General features: G+C 32.2%; 8 non-coding genes across 8 annotated transcripts; all 8 read right to left on the bottom strand.

Annotated features, from left to right (window-relative positions):
• Window positions 1–1132: 1132 nt before the first annotated feature.
• TRNAP-CGG (transfer RNA proline (anticodon CGG)) lies at window positions 1133–1204 on the bottom strand. The gene has a single exon. It is a non-coding gene; the product is annotated as a tRNA-Pro (tRNA).
• Window positions 1205–3709: 2505 nt separating this feature from the next.
• TRNAP-UGG (transfer RNA proline (anticodon UGG)) lies at window positions 3710–3781 on the bottom strand. The gene has a single exon. It is a non-coding gene; the product is annotated as a tRNA-Pro (tRNA).
• A 3461-nt stretch (window positions 3782–7242) lies between these two features.
• Window positions 7243–7314, bottom strand: TRNAP-UGG (transfer RNA proline (anticodon UGG)). The gene has a single exon. It is a non-coding gene; the product is annotated as a tRNA-Pro (tRNA).
• A 1697-nt stretch (window positions 7315–9011) lies between these two features.
• On the bottom strand, window positions 9012–9083 carry TRNAP-UGG (transfer RNA proline (anticodon UGG)). Its single transcript has one exon. It is a non-coding gene; the product is annotated as a tRNA-Pro (tRNA).
• A 2619-nt stretch (window positions 9084–11702) lies between these two features.
• TRNAP-UGG (transfer RNA proline (anticodon UGG)) lies at window positions 11703–11774 on the bottom strand. The gene has a single exon. It is a non-coding gene; the product is annotated as a tRNA-Pro (tRNA).
• Window positions 11775–14772: 2998 nt separating this feature from the next.
• TRNAP-UGG (transfer RNA proline (anticodon UGG)) lies at window positions 14773–14844 on the bottom strand. The gene has a single exon. It is a non-coding gene; the product is annotated as a tRNA-Pro (tRNA).
• A 1234-nt stretch (window positions 14845–16078) lies between these two features.
• Window positions 16079–16150, bottom strand: TRNAP-UGG (transfer RNA proline (anticodon UGG)). Its single transcript has one exon. It is a non-coding gene; the product is annotated as a tRNA-Pro (tRNA).
• A 3459-nt stretch (window positions 16151–19609) lies between these two features.
• Window positions 19610–19681, bottom strand: TRNAP-UGG (transfer RNA proline (anticodon UGG)). Its single transcript has one exon. It is a non-coding gene; the product is annotated as a tRNA-Pro (tRNA).
• Between the last annotated feature and the right edge of the window lie 299 nt (window positions 19682–19980).

Genomic DNA, 19980 nt, shown 5'->3' with positions numbered 1-19980 from the left:
AAAAATGAATTTGTAGAATAAATACAATATTTCCTTATGGTCCAGTAGATAGTTTTCTAAGGTATGCATATAGGAAAAGTGCAGGGACAAGATTTGTGAGTGCCTACAGAGTTTGGACTTCTCTCATGGACGAAGCTAAAGACTTGTCATATGCAATGTACAAATCATGCTTCCAGACACAGAAGAAAGGCAAAAGAATACCTTGCAATTTCATTTTTGAACTTTTTGTGTTTCAAAGTGAGACTATTCTTTTAAAACATTCAAAGCTATCTAGACAGAAGGGAACCTGCAGTTTTCCTGATATACCACAATACGGTTGAAATTTTAATAAGTATGCTCTTATTTGTAGTACAACTAAAATGTTTCCGTAAGATTCTATTGATAGTTTTCCATGTGTGCTTATTTGGAAAGAGCAGTGACAAGATATAAAAATGGTGACAGAGTTTGGACTTGTCAGATCGATAAAACCCAAGACTTGTAAAAAGATATGTGTAAATCATCCATAAATAGAAGAAAGGCAATAGGAAAATGATGAAGGCAAGATTCATAAGTATGTACAAATTCTATTGGGAGTATGGCAAAAACAAAACTCAGTTGATGCTATTGACTTAGCCAATTGAGAAAATCAGATATAAATAAACCATGAGATGCACCGTAAAAAGAAAGAGAGGGCTCGTCAGGGAATTGAACCAGGGACCTGTCACGCCCAAAACGAAAATCATAGAATCATCAAGTAAGCATGTTTTATTTGATATCTTAACCGTTTTAATGTGAAAATTATATTATTTTAAAGCAGTCACTAATGTGTACAAGGAGGAAATATTAGCATAAATAAAATATTTCCTAATAGTCAATAATTTTCTAAGTATACTTGCTTGAAAATTGCTGTGCAAAGTTTTATGATGCCCAGCAGAGTTTTTCTGATGGATAAAACCCAAGACATGTCACATGCTGTGTGCAGATAAGTACTTACAAATAATTTTAGCAGTTTGACAAAAAACAAAATTCAATTGTGCAAATTAGTAAATACAATCTATTTTGAGAGTTTTGAAAAAACAACATTCAGTTGAAAATCACTCAGGAAATTGACTACAATAAGATAATAGAACCATTTCAAAGAATCTGAAAATTTGGACTCATCCGGGATTTGAACCCGGGACCTCTCGCACCCGAAGCAAGAATCATACCCCTTGACCAATGAGCCACCTACCTGAAGATTTTTCTTTGGATTTTTCAATTGATTTTTAGAAAATAGCTTTTTGTTTTAAAAACACCATATACATTTATGTAAAAATTAATTTGTAGAATAAATAAAATATTTCCTTATGGTCCAGTAGATAGTTTTCTAAGGTATGCATATAGGAAAAGTGCAGGGACAAGATTTGTGAGTGCCTACAGAGTTTGGACTTCTCTCATGGACGAAGCTAAAGACTTGTCATATGCAATGTACAAATCATGCTTCCAGACACAGAAGAAAGGCAAAAGAAAAACTTGCAATTTCATTTTTGAACTTTTTGTGTTTCAAAGTGAGACTATTCTTTTAAAAGATTCAAAGTTATCTAGACAGAAGGGAACCTGCAGTTTTCCTGATATATCACAATACAGTTGAAATTTTAATAAGTATGCTCTTATTTGTAGTACAACTAAAATGTTTCCGTAAGATTCTATTGATAGTTTTCCATGTGTGCTTATTTGGAAAGAGCAGTGACAAGATATAAAAATGGCGACAGAGTTTGGACTTGTCAGATCGATAAAACCCAAGACTTGTAAAAAGATATGTGTAAATCATCCATAAATAGAAGAAAGGCAATAGGAAAATGATGAAGGCAAGATTCATAAGTATGTACAAATTCTATTGGGAGTATGGCAAAAACAAAACTCAGTTGATGCTATTGACTTAGCCAATTGAGAAAATCAGATATATATAAACCATGAGATGCACCGTAAAAAGAAAGAGAGGGCTCGTCAGGGAATTGAACCAGGGACCTGTCGCGCCCAAAACGAAAATCATAGAATCATCAAGTAAGCATGTTTTATTTGATATCTTAACCGTTTTAATGTGAAAATTATATTATTTTAAAGCAGTCACTAATGTGTACAAGGAGGAAATATTAGCATAAATAAAATATTTCCTAATAGTCAATAATTTTCTAAGTATACTTGCTTGAAAATTGCTGTGCAAAGTTTTATGATGCCCAGCAGAGTTTTTCTGATGGATAAAACCCAAGACATGTCACATGTTGTGTGCAGATAAGTACTTACAAATAATTTTAGCAGTTTGACAAAAAACAAAATTCAATTGTGCAAATAAGTAAATCCAATCTATTTTGAGAGTTTTGAAAAAACAACATTCAGTTGAAATTCACTCAGGAAATTGACTTCAATAAGATAATGGAACCATGTAAAAGAATCTGAAAAGTTGGGCTCGTCCAGGATTTGAACCCTGGACCTCTCACACCCAAAGTGAGAGTCATAGAATCAAGTAAGCATGTTTTATTTGCTTTCTTAACTGTTTTTATGTGAAAATTGTATTATTTTAAAGCAGTCACTAATGTATACAAGGAGGAAATATTATCATAAATAAAATATTTCCTAATAGTCAATATTTTTCTAAGTATACTTGCTTGGAAATTGCTGTGCAAAGTTACATGATTCCCAGCAGAGTTTTTCTGATGGATAAAACCCAAGACATGTCACATGCTATGTGCAGGTAAGTAATTACAAATAATTTTAGCAGTTTGACAAAAAACAAAATTCAATTGTGCAAATAAGTAAATCCAATCTATTTTGTGAGTTTTTAAAAATTAATATTCTGTTGAAGATTTTACTCAGGAAATTGACTTCAATAAGATAATGGAACTATGTAAAAGAATCAGAAAATTTGGGCTCATCCATGATTTGAACCTGTGACCTCTCACACCGTAAGCAAGAATCATAACCCTAGACCAACAAGCCACCTACCTGAACATTTTTCTATTGATTTTTCAATTGATTTAAAGAAAATATCTTTTTGTTTTTAAAAACACCATATACATTTATGTAAAAATGAATTTGTAGAATAAATAAAATATTTCCTTATGGTCCAGTAGATAGTTTTCTAAGTATGCATATAGGAAAAGTGCAGGGACAAGATTTGTGAGTGCCTACAGAGTTTGGACTTCTCTCATGGATGAAGCTAAAGACTTGTCATATGCAATGTACAAATCATGCTTCCAGACACAGAAGAAAGGCAAAAGAAAACCTTGCAATTTCATTTTGAACTTTTTGTGTTTCAAAATGAGACTATTCTTTTAAAACATTCAAAGCTATCTAGAAAGTAGGGAACCTGCAGTTTTCCTAATATACCACAATACAGTTGAAATTTGAATAAGTATGCTCTTATTTTTAGAACAACTAAAATGTTTCCGTAAGATTCTATTGATAGTTTTCTTTGTGTGCTTATTTGGAAAGTGCAGTGACAAGATTTAAAAATGGCTACAGAGTTTGGACTTGTCTGATCGATAAAACCCAAGACTTGTCAAAAGCTATGTGTAAATCATGCATAAATAGAAGAAAGGCAATTGAAAAATGATGAAGGCAAGATTCATAAGTATGTACAAATTCTATTGGGAGTATGGCAAAAACAAAACTCAGTTGATGCTATTGACTTAGCCAATTGAGAAAATCAGCTATATATAAACCATGAGATGCACCGTACAAAAGAAATAGAGGGCTCGTCCGAGACTTGAACCCGGGACCTCTCGCACCCAAAGCGAGAATCATACCCCTAGACCAACGAGCCAACTGAAATAAGTATGGTTTATTTGATTTCTTAACTGTTTTTATGTGAAAATTGTATTATTTTAAAGCAGTCACTAATGTATACAAGGAGGAAATATTATCATAAATAAAATATTTCCTAATAGTCAATATTTTTCTAAGTATACTTGCTTGGAAATTGCTGTGCAAAGTTTTATGATGCCCAGCAGAGTTTTTTTGATGGATAAAACCCAAGACATGTCACATGCTATGTGCAGATAAGTACTTACAAATAATTTTAGCAGTTTGACAAAAAACAAAATTCAATTGTGCAAATAAGTAAATCCAATCTATTTTGAGAGTTTTGAAAAAACAACATTCAGTTGAAATTCACTCAGGAAATTGACTTCAATAAGATAATGGAACCATGTCAAAGAATCTGAAAAGTTGGGCTCGTCCAGGATTTGAACCCGGGACCTCTCACACCCAAAGTGAGAGTCATAGAATCAAGTAAGCATGTTTTATTTGATTTCTTAACTGTTTTTATGTGAAAATTGTATTATTTTAAAGAAGTCACTAATGTATACAAGGAGGAAATATTATCATAAATAAAATATTTCCTAATAGTCAATATTTTTCTAAGTATACTTGCTTGGAAATTGCTGTGCAAAGTTTTATGATGCCCAGCAGAGTTTTTCTGATGGATAAAACCCAAGACATGTCACATGCTATGTGCAGGTAAGTAATTACAAATAATTTTAGCAGTTTGACAAAAAACAAAATTCAATTGTGCAAATAAGTAAATCCAATCTATTTTGTGAGATTTTAAAAATTATTATTCCGTTGAAGATTTTACTCAGGAAATTGACTTCAATAAGATAATGGAACTATGTCAAAGAATCAGAAAATTTGGGCTCATCCATGATTTGAACCTGGGACCTCTCACACCCTAAGCAATAACCATAACCCTAGACCAACAAGCCACCTACCTGAACATTTTTCTATTGATTTTTCAATTGATTTAAAGAAAATAGCTTTTTGTTTTTAAAAACACCATATACATTTATGTAAAAATGAATTTGTAGAATAAATAAAATATTTCCTTATGGTCCAGTAGATAGTTTTCTAAGTATGCATATAGGAAAAGTGCAGGGACAAGATTTGTGAGTGCCTACAGAGTTTGGACTTCTCTCATGGATGAAGCTAAAGACTTGTCATATGCAATGTACAAATCATGCTTCCAGACACAGAAGAAAGGCAAAAGAAAACCTTGCAATTTCATTTTGAACTTTTTGTGTTTCAAAATGAGACTATTCTTTTAAAACATTCAAAGCTATCTAGACAGTAGGGAACCTGCAGTTTTCCTAATATACCACAATACAGTTGAAATTTGAATAAGTATGCTCTTATTTTTAGAACAACTAAAATGTTTCCGTAAGATTCTATTGATAGTTTTCTTTGTGTGCTTATTTGGAAAGTGCAGTGACAAGATTTAAAAATGGCTACAGAGTTTGGACTTGTCTGATCGATAAAACCCAAGACTTGTCAAAAGCTATGTGTAAATCATGCATAAATAGAAGAAAGGCAATTGAAAAATGATGAAGGAAAAATTCATAAGTATGTACAAATTCTATTGGGAGTATGGCAAAAACAATACTCAGTTGATGCTATTGACTTAGCCAATTGAGAAAATCAGCTATATATAAACCATGAGATGCACCATAAAAAAGAAATAGAGGGCTCGTCAGGGATTTGAACCCGGGACCTCTCGCACCCAAAGTGAGAATCATACCCCTAGACCAACGAGCCAACTGAAATAAGTGTGGTTTATTTGATTTAACTGTTTTTATGTGAAAATGATATTCTTTTAAAGCAGTCACTAATGTATACAAGGAGGAAATATTAGCATAAATAAAATATTTCCTAATAGTCAATATTTTTCTAAGTATACTTGCTTGGAAATTGCTGTGCAAAGTTTTATGATGCCCAGCAGAGTTTTTCTGATGGATAAAACCCAAGACATGTCACATGCTATGTGCAGATACGTACTTACTAATAATTTTAGCAGTTTGACAAAAAACAAAATTCAATTGTGCAAATAAGTAAATCCAATCTATTTTGAGAGTTTTGAAAAAACAACATTCAGTTGAAATTCACTCAGGAAATTGACTTCAATAAGATAATGGAACCATGTCAAAGAATCTGAAAAGTTGGGCTCATCCAGGATTTGAATTTGGGACCTCTCACACCAAAAGTGAGAGTCATAGAATCATCACGTAAGCATGTTTTATTTGATTTCTTAACTGTTTTTATGTGAAAATTGTATTATTTTAAAGCTGTCACTAATGTATACAAGGAGGAAATATTATCATAAATAAAATATTTCCTAATAGTCAATATTTTTCTAAGTATACTTGCTTGGAAATTGCTGTGCAAAGTTTTATGATGCCCAGCAGAGTTTTTCTGATGGATAAAACCCAAGACATGTCACATGCTATGTGCAGGTAAGTAATTACAAATAATTTTAGCAGTTTGACAAAAAACAAAATTCAATTGTGCAAATAAGTAAATCCAATCTATTTTGTGAGTTTTTAAAAAATAATATTGAGTTGAAGATTTTACTCAGGAAATTGACTTCAATAAGATAATGGAACTATGTCAAAGAATCTGGAAATTTGGGTTCGTCCATGATTTGAACCTGGGACCTCTCACACCCTAAGCGAGAATCATAACCCTAGACCAACAAACCACCTACCTGAACATTTTTCTATTGATTTTTCAATTGATTTAAAGAAAATAGATTTTTGTTTTTAAAAACACCATATACATTTATGTAAAAATGAATTTGTAGAATAAATAAAATATTTCCTTATGGTCCAGTAGATAGTTTTCTAAGTATGCATATAGGAAAAGTGCAGGGACAAGATTTGTGAGTGCCTACAGAGTTTGGACTTCTCTCATGGATGAAGCTAAAGACTTGTCATATGCAATGTACAAATCATGCTTCCAGACACAGAAGAAAGGCAAAAGAAAACCATGCAATTTCATTTTTGAACTTTTTGTGTTTCAAAATGAGACTATTCTTTTAAAACATTCAAAGCTATCTAGACAGTAGGGAACCTGCAGTTTTCCTAATATACCACAATACAGTTGAAATTTGAATAAGTATGCTCTTATTTTTAGAACAACTAAAATGTTTCTGTAAGATTCTAATGATAGTTTTCTTTGTGTGCTTATTTGGAAAGTGCAGTGACAAGATTTAAAAATGGCTACAGAGTTTGGACTTGTCTGATCGATAAAACCCAAGACTTGTCAAAAGCTATGTGTAAATCATGCATAAATAGAAGAAAGGCAATTGAAAAATGATGAAGGAAAAATTCATAAGTATGTACAAATTCTATTGGGAGTATGGCAAAAACAATACTCAGTTGATGCTATTGACTTAGCCAATTGAGAAAATCAGCTATATATAAACCATGAGATGCACCGTACAAAGGAAATAGAGGGCTCGTCCGGGATTTGAACCCGGGACCTCTCGCACCCAAAGCGAGAATCATACCCCTAGACCAACGAGCCAACTGAAATAAGTGTGGTTTATTTGACTTCTTAACTGTTTTTATGTGAAAATGGTATTCTTTTAAAGCAGTCACTAATGTATACAAGGAGGAAATATTAGCATAAATAAAATATTTCCTAATGGTCAATATGTTTCTAAGTATACTTGCTTGGAAAATGCTGTGCAAAGTTTTATGATGCCCAGCAGAGTTTTTCTGATGGATAAAACCCAAGACATGTCACATGCTATGTGCAGATAAGTACTTACAAATAATTTTAGCAGTTTGACAAAAAACAAAATTCAATTGTGCAAATAAGTAAATCCAATCTATTTTGAGAGTTTTGAAAAAACAACATTCAGTTGAAATTCACTCAGGAAATTGACTTCAATAAGATAATGGAACTATGTCAAAGAATCTGAAAAGTTAGGCTCGTCCAGGATTTGAACCCGGGACCTCTCACACCCAAAGTGAGAGTCATAGAATCATCAAGTAAGCATGTTTTATTTGATTTCTTAACTGTTTTTATGTGAAAATTGTATTATTTTAAAGCAGTCACTAATGTATACAAGGAGGAAATATTATCATAAATAAAATATTTCCTAATAGTCAATATTTTTCTAAGTATACTTGCTTTGAAATTGCTGTGCAAAGTTTTATGATGCCCAGCAGAGTTTTTCTGATGGATAAAACCCAAGATATGTCACATGCTATGTGCAGGTAAGTAATTACAAATAATTTTAGCAGTTTGACAAAAAACAAAATTCAATTGTGCAAATAAGTAAATCCAATCAATTTTGTGAGTTTTTAAAAAATAATATTGAGTTGAAGATTTTACTCAGGAAATTGACTTCAATAAGATAATGGAACTATGTCAAAGAATCTGGAAATTTGGGCTCGTCCATGATTTGAACCTGGGACCTCTCACACCCTAAGCGAGAATCATAACCCTAGACCAACAAACCACCTACCTGAACATTTTTCTATTGATTTTTCAATTGATTTAAAGAAAATAGCTTTTTGTTTTTAAAAACACCATATACATTTATGTAAAAATGAATTTGTAGAATAAATAAAATATTTCCTTATGGTCCAGTAGATAGTTTTCTAAGTATGCATATAGGAAAAGTGCAGGGACAAGATTTGTGAGTGCATTCAGAGTTTGGACTTCTCTCATGGATGAAGCTAAAGACTTGTCATATGCAATGTACAAATCATGCTTCCAGACACAGAAGAAAGGCAAAAGAAAACCATGCAATTTCATTTTGAACTTTTTGTGTTTCAAAATGAGACTATTCTTTTAAAACATTCAAAGCTATCTAGACAGTAGGGAACCTGCAGTTTTCCTAATATACCACAATACAGTTGAAATTTGAATAAGTGTGCTCTTATTTTTAGAACAACTAAAATGTTTCCGTAAGATTCTATTCATAGTCTTCTTTGTGTGCTTATTTTTAAAGTGCAGTGACAAGATTTAAAAATGGCTACAGAGTTTGGACTTGTCTGATCGATAAAACCCAAGACTTGTCAAAAGCTATGTGTAAATCATGCATAAATAGAAGAAAGGCAATTGAAAAATGATGAAGGAAAAATTCATAAGTATGTACAAATTCTATTGGGAGTATGGCAAAAACAATACTCAGTTGATGCTATTGACTTAGCCAATTGAGAAAATCAGCTATATATAAACCATGAGATGCACAGTAAAAAAGAAATAGAGGGCTCGTCCGGGATTTGAACCCGGGACCTCTCGCACCCAAAGTGAGAATCATACCCCTAGACCAACGAGCCAACTGAAATAAGTGTGGTTTATTTGATTTCTTAACTGTTTTTATGTGAAAATGGTATTCTTTTAAAGCAGTCACTAATGTATACAAGGAGGAAATATTAGCATAAATAAAATATTTCCTAATAGTCAATATTTTTCTAAGTATACTTGCTTGGAAATTGCTGTGCAAAGTTATATGATGCCCAGCAGAGTTTTTCTGATGGATAAAACCCAAGACATGTCACATGCTATGTGCAGGTAAGTAATTACAAATAATTTTAGCAGTTTGACAAAAAACAAAATTCAATTGTGCAAATAAGTAAATCCAATCTATTTTGAGAGTTTTGAAAAAACAACATTCAGTTGAAATTCTCTCAGGAAATTGACTTCAATAAGATAATGGAACCATGTCAAAGAATCTGAAAAGTTGGGCTCATCCAGGAATTGAACCCGGGACCTCTCACACCCAAAGTGAGAGTCATAGAATCATCAAGTAAGCATGTTTTATTTGATTTCTTAACTGTTTTTATGTGAAAACTGTATTATTTTAAAGCAGTCACTAATGTATACAAGGAGGAAATATTATCATAAATAAAATATTTCCTAATAGTCAATATTTTTCTAAGTATACTTGCTTGGAAATTGCTGTGCAAAGTTTTATGATGCCCAGCATAGTTTTTCTGATGGATAAAACCCAAGACATGTCACATGCTATGTGCAGGTAAGTAATTACAAATAATTTTAGCAGTTTGACAAAAAACAAAATTCAATTGTGCAGATAAGTAAATCCAATCTATTTTGAGAGTTTTGAAAAAACAACATTCAGTTGAAATTCTCTCAGGAAATTGACTTTAATAAGATAATGGAACCATGTCAAAGAATCTGAAAAGTTGGGCTCATCCAGGAATTGAACCCGGGACCTCTCACACCCAAAGTGAGAGTCATAGAATCATCAAGTAAGCATGTTTTATTTGATTTCTTAACTGTTTTTATGTGAAAATTGTATTATTTTAAAGCAGTCACTAATGTATACAAGGAGGAAATATTATCATAAATAAAATATTTCCTAATAGTCAATATTTTTCTAAGTATACTTGCTTGGAAAATGCTGTGCAAAGTTTTATGATGCCCAGCAGTGTTTTTCTGATGGATAAAACCCAAGACATGTCACATGCTATGTGCAGATAAGTACTTACAAATAATTTTAGCAGTTTGACAAAAAACAAAATTCAATTGTGCAAATAAGTAAATCCAATCTATTTTGAGAGTTTTGAAAAAACAACATTCAGTTGAAATTCACTCAGGAAATTGACTTCAATAAGATAATGGAACCATGTCAAAGAATCTGAAAAGTTGGGCTCGTCCAGGATTTGAACCCGGACCTCTCACACCCAAAGTGAGAGTCATAGAATCAAGTAAGCATGTTTTATTTGATTTCTTAACTGTTTTTATGTGAAAATTGTATTATTTTAAAGCAGTCACTAATGTATACAAGGAGGAAATATTATCATAAATAAAATATTTCCTAATAGTCAATATTTTTCTAAGTATACTTGCTTGGAAATTGCAGTGCAAAGTTTTATGATGCCCAGCAGAGTTTTTCTGATGGATAAAACCCAAGACATGTCACATGCTATGTGCAGATAAGTACTTACAAATAATTTTAGCAGTTTGACAAAAAACAAAATTCAATTGTGCAAATAAGTAAATCCAATCTATTTTGTGAGTTTAAAAAAATTAATATTCCGTTGAAGATTTTACTCAGGAAATTGACTTCAATAAGATAATGGAACTATGTCAAAGAATCAGAAAATTTGGGCTCGTCCATGGTTTGAACACGGGACCTCTCACACCCTAAGCAAGAATCATAACCCTAGACCAACAAGCCACCTACCTGAACATTTTTCTATTGATTTTTCAATTGATTTAAAGAAAATAGCTTTTTGTTTTTAAAAACACTATATACATTTATGTAAAAATGAATTTGTAGAATAAATAAAATATTTCCTTATGGTCCAGTAGATAGTTTTCTAAGTATGCATATAGGAAAAGTGCAGGGACAAGATTTGTGAGTGCCTACAGAGTTTGGACTTCTCTCATGGATGAAGCTAAAGACTTGTCATATGCAATGTACAAATCATGCTTCCAGACACAGAAGAAAGGCAAAAGAAAACCTTGCAATTTCATTTTGAACTTTTTGTGTTTCAAAATGAGACTATTCTTTTAAAACATTCAAAGCTATCTAGACAGTAGGGAACCTGCAGTTTTCCTAATATACCACAATACAGTTGAAATTTGAATAAGTATGCTCTTATTTTTAGAACAACTAAAATGTTTCCGTAAGATTCTATTGATAGTTTTCTTTGTGTGCTTATTTGGAAAGTGCAGTGACAAGATTTAAAAATGGCTACAGAGTTTGTACTTGTCTGATCGATAAAACCCAAGACTTGTCAAAAGCTATGTGTAAATCATGCATAAATAGAAGAAAGGCAATTGAAAAATGATGAAGGCAAGATTCATAAGTATGTACAAATTCTATTGGGAGTATGGCAAAAACAAAACTCAGTTGATGCTATTGACTTAGCCAATTGAGAAAATCAGCTATATATAAACCATGAGATGCACCGTACAAAAGAAATAGACGGCTCGTCCGAGACTTGAACCCGGGACCTCTCGCACCCAAAGCGAGAATCATAACCCTAGACCAACGAGCCAACTGAAATAAGTATGGTTTATTTGATTTCTTAACTGTTTTTATGTGAAAATGGTATTCTTTTAAAGCAGTCACTAATGTATACAAGGAGGAAATATTAGCATAAATAAAATATTTCCTAATAGTCAATATTTTTCTAAGTATACTTGCTTGGAAAATGCTGTGCAAAGTTTTATGATGCCCAGCAGTGTTTTTCTGATGGATAAAACCCAAGACATGTCACATGCTATGTGCAGATAAGTACTTACAAATAATTTTAGCAGTTTGACAAAAAACAAAATTCAATTGTGCAAATAAGTAAATCCAATCTATTTTGTGAGTTTAAAAAAATTAATATTCCGTTGAAGATTTTACTCAGGAAATTGACTTCAATAAGATAATGGAACTATGTCAAAGAATCAGAAAATTTGGGCTCGTCCATGGTTTGAACACTGGACCTCTCACACCCTAAGCAAGAATCATAACCCTAGACCAACAAGCCACCTACCTGAACATTTTTCTATTGATTTTTCAATTGATTTAAAGAAAATAGCTTTTTGTTTTTAAAAACACTATATACATTTATGTAAAAATGAATTTGTAGAATAAATAAAATATTTCCTTATGGTCCAGTAGATAGTTTTCTAAGTATGCATATAGGAAAAGTGCAGGGACAAGATTTGTGAGTGCCTACAGAGTTTGGACTTCTCTCATGGATGAAGCTAAAGACTTGTCATATGCAATGTACAAATCATGCTTCCAGACACAGAAGAAAGGCAAAAGAAAACCTTGCAATTTCATTTTGAACTTTTTGTGTTTCAAAATGAGACTATTCTTTTAAAACATTCAAAGCTATCTAGACAGTAGGGAACCTGCAGTTTTCCTAATATACCACAATACAGTTGAAATTTGAATAAGTATGCTCTTATTTTTAGAACAACTAAAATGTTTCCGTAAGATTCTATTGATAGTTTTCTTTGTGTGCTTATTTGGAAAGTGCAGTGACAAGATTTAAAAATGGCTACAGAGTTTCTACTTGTCTGATCGATAAAACCCAAGACTTGTCAAAAGCTATGTGTAAATCATGCATAAATAGAAGAAAGGCAATTGAAAAATGATGAAGGCAAGATTCATAAGTATGTACAAATTCTATTGGGAGTATGGCAAAAACAAAACTCAGTTGATGCTATTGACTTAGCCAATTGAGAAAATCAGCTATATATAAACCATGAGATGCACCGTACAAAAGAAATAGACGGCTCGTCCGAGACTTGAACCCGGGACCTCTAGCACCCAAATCGAGAACCATACCCCTAGACCAACGAGCCAACTGAAATAAGTATGGTTTATTTGATTTCTTAACTGTTTTTATGTGAAAATGGTATTCTTTTAAAGCAGTCACTAATGTATACAAGGAGGAAATATTAGCATAAATAAAATATTTCCTAATAGTCAATATTTTTCTAAGTATACTTGCTTGGAAAATGCTGTGCAAAGTTTTATGATGCCCAGCAGAGTTTTTCTGATGGATAAAACCCAAGACATGTCACATGCTATGTGCAGATAAGTACTTACAAATAATTTTAGCAGTTTGACAAAAAACAAAATTCAATTGTGCAAATAAGTAAATCCAATCTATTTTGAGAGTTTTGAAAAAACAACATTCAGTTGAAATTCACTCAGGAAATTGACTTCAATAAGATAATGGAACCATGTCAAAGAATCTGAAAAGTTGGGCTCGTCCAGGATTTGAACCCGGACCTCTCACACCCAAAGTGAGAGTCATAGAATCAAGTAAGCATGTTTTATTTGATTTCTTAACTGTTTTTATGTGAAAATTGTATTATTTTAAAGCAGTCACTAATGTATACAAGGAGGAAATATTATCATAAATAAAATATTTCCTAATAGTCAATATTTTTCTAAGTATACTTGCTTGGAAATTGCAGTGCAAAGTTTTATGATGCCCAGCAGAGTTTTTCTGATGGATAAAACCCAAGACATGTCACATGCTATGTGCAGATAAGTACTTACAAATAATTTTAGCAGTTTGACAAAAAACAAAATTCAATTGTGCAAATAAGTAAATCCAATCTATTTTGTGAGTTTAAAAAAATTAATATTCCGTTGAAGATTTTACTCAGGAAATTGACTTCAATAAGATAATGGAACTATGTCAAAGAATCAGAAAATTTGGGCTCGTCCATGGTTTGAACACGGGACCTCTCACACCCTAAGCAAGAATCATAACCCTAGACCAACAAGCCACCTACCTGAACATTTTTCTATTGATTTTTCAATTGATTTAAAGAAAATAGCTTTTTGTTTTTAAAACACTATATACATTTATGTAAAAATGAATTTGTAGAATAAATAAAATATTTCCTTATGGTCCAGTAGATAGTTTTCTAAGTATGCATATAGGAAAAGTGCAGGGACAAGATTTGTGAGTGCCTACAGAGTTTGGACTTCTCTCATGGATGAAGCTAAAGACTTGTCATATGCAATGTACAAATCATGCTTCCAGACACAGAAGAAAGGCAAAAGAAAACCTTGCAATTTCATTTTGAACTTTTTGTGTTTCAAAATGAGACTATTCTTTTAAAACATTCAAAGCTATCTAGACAGTAGGGAACCTGCAGTTTTCCTAATATACCACAATACAGTTGAAATTTGAATAAGTATGCTCTTATTTTTAGAACAACTAAAATGTTTCCGTAAGATTCTATTGATAGTTTTCTTTGTGTGCTTATTTGGAAAGTGCAGTGACAAGATTTAAAAATGGCTACAGAGTTTGTACTTGTCTGATCGATAAAACCCAAGACTTGTCAAAAGCTATGTGTAAATCATGCATAAATAGAAGAAAGGCAATTGAAAAATGATGAAGGCAAGATTCATAAGTATGTACAAATTCTATTGGGAGTATGGCAAAAACAAAACTCAGTTGATGCTATTGACTTAGCCAATTGAGAAAATCAGCTATATATAAACCATGAGATGCACCGTACAAAAGAAATAGACGGCTCGTCCGAGACTTGAACCCGGGACCTCTCGCACCCAAAGCGAGAATCATAACCCTAGACCAACGAGCCAACTGAAATAAGTATGGTTTATTTGATTTCTTAACTGTTTTTATGTGAAAATGGTATTCTTTTAAAGCAGTCACTAATGTATACAAGGAGGAAATATTAGCATAAATAAAATATTTCCTAATAGTCAATATTTTTCTAAGTATACTTGCTTGGAAAATGCTGTGCAAAGTTTTAAGATGCCCAGCAGTGTTTTTCTGATGGATAAAACCCAAGACATGTCACATGCTATGTGCAGATAAGTACTTACAAATAATTTTAGCAGTTTGACAAAAAACAAAATTCAATTGTGCAAATAAGTAAATCCAATCTATTTTGTGAGTTTAAAAAAATTAATATTCCGTTGAAGATTTTACTCAGGAAATTGACTTCAATAAGATAATGGAACTATGTCAAAGAATCAGAAAATTTGGGCTCGTCCATGGTTTGAACACTGGACCTCTCACACCCTAAGCAAGAATCATAACCCTAGACCAACAAGCCACCTACCTGAACATTTTTCTATTGATTTTTCAATTGATTTAAAGAAAATAGCTTTTTGTTTTTAAAAACACTATATACATTTATGTAAAAATGAATTTGTAGAATAAATAAAATATTTCCTTATGGTCCAGTAGATAGTTTTCTAAGTATGCATATAGGAAAAGTGCAGGGACAAGATTTGTGAGTGCCTACAGAGTTTGGACTTCTCTCATGGATGAAGCTAAAGACTTGTCATATGCAATGTACAAATCATGCTTCCAGACACAGAAGAAAGGCAAAAGAAAACCTTGCAATTTCATTTTGAACTTTTTGTGTTTCAAAATGAGACTATTCTTTTAAAACATTCAAAGCTATCTAGACAGTAGGGAACCTGCAGTTTTCCTAATATACCACAATACAGTTGAAATTTGAATAAGTATGCTCTTATTTTTAGAACAACTAAAATGTTTCCGTAAGATTCTATTGATAGTTTTCTTTGTGTGCTTATTTGGAAAGTGCAGTGACAAGATTTAAAAATGGCTACAGAGTTTCTACTTGTCTGATCGATAAAACCCAAGACTTGTCAAAAGCTATGTGTAAATCATGCATAAATAGAAGAAAGGCAATTGAAAAATGATGAAGGCAAGATTCATAAGTATGTACAAATTCTATTGGGAGTATGGCAAAAACAAAACTCAGTTGATGCTATTGACTTAGCCAATTGAGAAAATCAGCTATATATAAACCATGAGATGCACCGTACAAAAGAAATAGACGGCTCGTCCGAGACTTGAACCCGGGACCTCTCGCACCCAAAGCGAGAATCATACCCCTAGACCAACGAGCCAACTGAAATAAGTATGGTTTATTTGATTTCTTAACTGTTTTTATGTGAAAATGGTATTCTTTTAAAGCAGTCACTAATGTATACAAGGAGGAAATATTAGCATAAATAAAATATTTCCTAATAGTCAATATTTTTCTAAGTATACTTGCTTGGAAAATGCTGTGCAAAGTTTTATGATGCCCAGCAGAGTTTTTCTGATGGATAAAACCCAAGACATGTCACATGCTATGTGCAGATAAGTACTTACAAATAATTTTAGCAGTTTGACAAAAAACAAAATTCAATTGTGCAAATAAGTAAATCCAATCTATTTTGAGAGTTTTGAAAAAACAACATTCAGTTGAAATTCACTCAGGAAATTGACTTCAATAAGATAATGGAACCATGTCAAAGAATCTGAAAAGTTGGGCTCGTCCAGGATTTGAACCCGGACCTCTCACACCCAAAGTGAGAGTCATAGAATCAAGTAAGCATGTTTTATTTGATTTCTTAACTGTTTTTATGTGAAAATTGTATTATTTTAAAGCAGTCACTAATGTATACAAGGAGGAAATATTATCATAAATAAAATATTTCCTAATAGTCAATATTTTTCTAAGTATACTTGCTTGGAAATTGCAGTGCAAAGTTTTATGATGCCCAGCAGAGTTTTTCTGATGGATAAAACCCAAGACATGTCACATGCTATGTGCAGATAAGTACTTACAAATAATTTTAGCAGTTTGACAAAAAACAAAATTCAATTGTGCAAATAAGTAAATCCAATCTATTTTGTGAGTTTAAAAAAATTAATATTCCGTTGAAGATTTTACTCAGGAAATTGACTTCAATAAGATAATGGAACTATGTCAAAGAATCAGAAAATTTGGGCTCATCCATGATTTGAACCTGGGACCTCTCACACCCTAAGCAAGAATCATAACCCTAGACCAACAAGCCACCTACCTGAACATTTTTCTATTGATTTTTCAATTGATTTAAAGAAAATTGATTTTTGTTTTTAAAAACACCATATACATTTATGTAAAAATGAATTTGTAGAATAAATAAAATATTTCCTTATGGTCCAGTAGATAGTTTTCTAAGTATGCATATAGGAAAAGTGCAGGGACAAGATTTGTGAGTGCCTACAGAGTTTGGACTTCTCTCATGGATGAAGCTAAAGACTTGTCATATGCAATGTACAAATCATGCTTCCAGACACAGAAGAAAGGCAAAAGAAAACCTTGCAATTTCATTTTGAACTTTTTGTGTTTCAAAATGAGACTATTCTTTTAAAACATTCAAAGCTATCTAGACAGTAGGGGACCTGCAGTTTTCCTAATATACCACAATACAGTTGAAATTTGAATAAGTATGCTCTTATTTTTAGAACAACTAAAATGTTTCCGTAAGATTCTATTGATAGTTTTCTTTGTGTGCTTATTTGGAAAGTGCAGTGACAAGATTTAAAAATGGCTACAGAGTTTGGACTTGTCTGATCGATAAAACCCAAGACTTGTCAAAAGCTATGTGTAAATCATGCATAAATAGAAGAAAGGCAATTGAAAAATGATGAAGGCACGATTCATAAGTATGTACAAATTCTATTGGGAGTATGGCAAAAACAAAACTCAGTTGATGCTATTGACTTAGCCAATTGAGAAAATCAGCTATATATAAACCATGAGATGCACCGTACAAAAGAAATAGAGGGCTCGTCCGAGACTTGAACCAGGGACCTCTCGCACCCAAAGCAAGAATCATACCCCTAGACCAACGAGCCAACTGAAATAAGTATGGTTTATTTGATTTCTTAACTGTTTTTATGTGAAAATGGTATTCTTTTAAAGCAGTCACTAATGTATACAAGGAGGAAATATTAGCATAAATAAAATATTTGCTAATAGTCAATATTTTTCTAAGTATACTTGCTTGGAAAATGCTGTGCAAAGTTTTATGATGCCCAGCAGAGTTTTTCTGATGGATAAAACCCAAGACATGTCACATGCTATGTGCAGATAAGTACTTACAAATAATTTTAGCAGTTTGACAAAAAACAAAATTCAATTGTGCAAAGAAGTAAATCCAATCTATTTTGAGAGTTTTGAAAAAACAACATTCAGTTGAAATTCACTCAGGAAATTGACTTCAATAAGATAATGGAACCATGTCAAAGAATCTGAAAAGTTGGGCTCGTCCAGGATTTGAACCCGGGACCTCTCACACCCAAAGTGAGAGTCATAGAATCAAGTAAGCATGTTTTATTTGATTTCTTAACTGTTTTTATGTGAAAATTGTATTATTTTAAAGCAGTCACTAATGTATACAAGGAGGAAATATTAGAATAAATAAAATATTTCCTAATAGTCAATATTTTTCTAAGTATACTTGCTTGGAAATTGCTGTGCAAAGTTTTATGATGCCCAGCAGAGTTTTTCCGATGGATAAAACCCAAGACATGTCACATGCTATGTGCAGCTAAGTAATTACAAATAATTTTAGCAGTTTGACAAAAAACAAAATTCAATTGTGCAAATAAGTAAATCCAATCTATTTTGTGAGTTTTTAAAAATTAATATTCCGTTGAAGATTTTACTCTGGAAATTGACTTCAATAAGATAATGGAACTATGTCAAAGAATCAGAAAATTTGGGCTCGTCCATGGTTTGAACACGGGACCTCTCACACCCTAAGCAAGAATCATAACCCTAGACCAACAAGCCACCTACCTGAACATTTTTCTATTGATTTTTCAATTGATTTAAAGAAAATAGCTTTTTGTTTTTAAAAACACTATATACATTTATGTAAAAATGAATTTGTAGAATAAATAAAATATTTCCTTATGGTCCAGTAGATAGTTTTCTAAGTATGCATATAGGAAAAGTGCAGGGACAAGATTTGTGAGTGCCTACAGAGTTTGGACTTCTCTCATGGATGAAGCTAAAGACTTGTCATATGCAATGTACAAATCATGCTTCCATACACAGAAGAAAGGCAAAAGAAAACCTTGCAATTTCATTTTGAACTTTTTGTGTTTCAAAATGAGACTATTCTTTTAAAACATTCAAAGCTATCTAGACAGTAGGGAACCTGCAGTTTTCCTAATATACCACAATACAGTTGAAATTTGAATAAGTATGCTCTTATTTTTAGAACAACTAAAATGTTTCCGTAAGATTCTATTGATAGTTTTCTTTGTGTGCTTATTTGGAAAGTGCAGTGACAAGATTTAAAAATGGCTACAGAGTTTGGACTTGTCTGATCGATAAAACCCAAGACTTGTCAAAAGCTATGTGTAAATCATGCATAAATAGAAGAAAGGCAATTGAAAAATGATGAAGGCAAGATTCATAAGTATGTACAAATTCTATTGGGAGTATGGCAAAAACAAAACTCAGTTGATGCTATTGACTTAGCCAATTGAGAAAATCAGCTATATATAAACCATGAGATGCACCGTACAAAAGAAATAGACGGCTCGTCCGAGACTTGAACCCGGGACCTCTCGCACCCAAAGCGAGAATCATAACCCTAGACCAACGAGCCAACTGAAATAAGTATGGTTTATTTGATTTCTTAACTGTTTTTATGTGAAAATGGTATTCTTTTAAAGCAGTCACTAATGTATACAAGGAGGAAATATTAGCATAAATAAAATATTTCCTAATAGTCAATATTTTTCTAAGTATACTTGCTTGGAAAATGCTGTGCAAAGTTTTATGATGCCCAGCAGTGTTTTTCTGATGGATAAAACCCAAGACATGTCACATGCTATGTGCAGATAAGTACTTACAAATAATTTTAGCAGTTTGACAAAAAACAAAATTCAATTGTGCAAATAAGTA

Source organism: Taudactylus pleione, unplaced genomic scaffold (assembly GCF_031769625.1).
Source record: "Taudactylus pleione unplaced genomic scaffold, aTauple2 ptg000317l, whole genome shotgun sequence".
NCBI classification, from domain to species: Eukaryota; Metazoa; Chordata; class Amphibia; order Anura; family Myobatrachidae; genus Taudactylus; species Taudactylus pleione.
This window is presented reverse-complemented; position numbering and strand designations above follow the sequence as displayed.